At 47.4% G+C, this 2,796-nt stretch overlaps 1 non-coding gene across 1 annotated transcript; it reads right to left on the reverse strand.

Moving 5' to 3' along the window:
* TRNAF-AAA (transfer RNA phenylalanine (anticodon AAA)) lies at nucleotides 1-73 on the reverse strand. Its single transcript has one exon. It is a non-coding gene; the product is annotated as a tRNA-Phe (tRNA).
* Between the last annotated feature and the right edge of the window lie 2,723 nt (nucleotides 74-2,796).

Raw genomic sequence — 2,796 nt, forward strand, 5'->3', positions numbered from 1 at the left:
TGGAGGTGCTGGGGATTGAACCCAGGACCTTGTGCATTTTAAGCATATGCTTTACCACTGAGCTATACCCTCCCCTCTAATCGGCATGTATTCTGGATATGGCTTTCTCTTCCCTGCTAAAGGCCTCAACCAGCACCACTCTCTGAGGGCTTAAAGAGTGTTTGAGTCTCTGACATGGGACCTCACATAACATTATATCAGACTAAGAGTCCTACTTTACAGCAAAAGATTGGGCACATGGTTATAGAATATTCTGGGCCTGTCACATACTTTGCTACCCAATGGTGAATAGCGCTGACAGAGTTTAAGAACAGCCTTTCAAAGGTGCTGCTGAAGCACCATTTTAGAGATGATGGGACACCATGCTCCAGGATGAAGTATGTACCCTATTCAATAACTATAATGCAGTGCTGTGGCTCAGCAGGTAGGATACAGAGGCCCAGGAAACAAAGGGATGAAGTAGGAATAATCCCACTTACCATCACTTCCAGTGATTCTTTTGGGGGAATTTGTGGCTCCTATTCCTACAGTTCTGGGATCTCTGGGTTTAGAGAATCTGGCTCCCAGAGGTGGAACACTTCTACCAGGGCACAGAACAAGAATCCCATAAACTTTAAGTGTGGCCGCTTCCAGCCTTTTGGACTCCTTGTGCCAAGAGACCAGCAGGCAAAAAAAAGAAGTCACCTCCTGACAGGGGTACCAGAACCTGATCCTTGGAAAGGGATAGGGCTGCTGCTGCATAATGGGGTCAGAGAAGATTTTGTTTGGCACCCAGGTGATCCTCTAGGGTGTCTCTTGGTACTCCCTTGCACAGTTTTAATAATAAGTGGACAAATTTGGCAGCATGGTTTCAGAAGAGCATGGAGGTTAGGAGCTCAGATTCCTTGAGAATGAGGACCTGAGTCACCCCACCAGGTAAGCCACCCAGTCTAGGAGAGGTACAAGCCGAAGGAAAAGAGAATTTAGAACTGATAATGTGGCGGGGTGGGGGTGGGGCTGAATATCAGTGTGACACCAAGGCAAGCTGCAGTAGTAGGGGTTATAGTTCATTCTACTTACTTTCCCAGAGAAAGCAATCACCAGAATTCTGGAGGAGCTATTCCCAGGCAGAGTGTGCTTACCATATGATGCAAACAGTTCCAAGCAAAGCGGTGGGGAGAGGTACTACCCATATCCTGCCTCTGGGACCAAGAAGCTTATCCTCACGTTACCAGGAGCATTGGCTGCTGATGGCTCACAGCTGAGTCTCTCCCTGGGCATTGCCTTCAGCTGCGAAAGGGAGCTGTCTTGCCTAACTTTATGAGGGATAATCTGCCTGGTCAATGAGGGGGATTCAAAGGTCCAGCCCTCTTGCCTCAGTTGGGGCCAGCTCTGAAGGATCACCACAATCCCCTCGGGCTCCCCATGGAGGCGTCCTTTGTTGTGACTGCATCCTTGATTAATTTCTTCTTCTACTCAGTCTTGATTCTTTCACTCTCTCAGATGGGTTGTATTGTTTCTGAAAGCACTTTCCGATAAACTTTCTGCAAGCAAGTTTCATAATGTTTCATGAGAAACTTGACCCAAGACAGTCATCTAAGTCACCTAAGATTCCAACCTTTGGGAACCAGGTGAAGTCTCATCTATTTGAAGGTGGACCTCCCAGCCACCTCTGTCTTCTATGCTGGGGTTCCCTGTACCAGTCCTCACAGAGTGTCAGGTGTATACTACATCCTGGCCACCCTCAACCAAATGTCCTCCAGCTTGTGCATTTCTCCACAATAAAGCCCACTAGACTGAAGTCCCTGAGTACATTAGATGTGGTCTGACATGTCAAGAATGAGAATCGGACTAAGTCTTCCTTGGTTCTAGAGCTATGGCTGCACATTGGAACCAAGGTTGAAGCTCTTTAGAAATCCGAACTCCTCACTTCTTCCCCTCTCCCCACCCACCCATCCCAGGTCCTGATTCAGAGGGTCCAGGTGCAACAAGGAATGTGCAGTGTTACTAGAGCTTCTCAGGCAATTCTGATTGACATCAAGATGGAGAATCACTGGGCTCAGTACTCGACTTTAATTCAGCAGCCTAAGAGTCTGTCCGCTTTTTTGGCAGCCTTTTCGTTTGACTCATATGGAGCTGGCTGTCAGCAAAACCCCTCAGTTTTATTCACACATGCTTCTGCTAAGCCGCTACTTCCCCACTCTGTCCTTGTACAGTCGGTGACTTGGAGCCAAGCCCGGATCTCAGTTAAGCCCTGTTCATTTTACCTTGTGAGGTTCAGGCTGTTGCGTTAGCAGGTTAGCATGTTTTGGGAACCTGTATTTCCCAATACATTCCCTGTCCTCACTGGATTCAAGAAGTTGAGGGGCTTGTTCATTGTGTCTTTGCCCAGGTCCTGGTGAAAAGGTGGACCAGGATAGCAAGAAGGATGGAAGCAATCAATCAGTTCTGAGGGCATTCCTCATGTGCAATGCTCCATGCCCACCTGGAGAAGGACATCACCTAACTTATTTCCATCACACTTATGAAAACAGGTCCGTTTCATAGACAGAAAAATGGAAGGAGTAATGTACCCAAGGACATCCTGTAGGGGAAGGAGCCAATCCTTTTCCTGCCATCTTCAACGCTCATCTTTAGGTTTGTCACCTTTCAGAGGAAAGTGACAAGTTTGGCCTTTCTGATTGGAAAGAGATTTTTAGAGCCAGAAGGAATCTTGGAAATGATCAAAAGCTTAACAGATCAGAGAGCTCAGGTAACTTGCCAAGCTCTCATAGCAAACCTTTGCTCCGGTTGAGACTAAAATCTGGGCTTCTTAGG

Source organism: Camelus dromedarius, chromosome 5, assembly GCF_036321535.1.
Source record: "Camelus dromedarius isolate mCamDro1 chromosome 5, mCamDro1.pat, whole genome shotgun sequence".
In the NCBI taxonomy this organism is placed as follows: Eukaryota; Metazoa; Chordata; class Mammalia; order Artiodactyla; family Camelidae; genus Camelus; species Camelus dromedarius.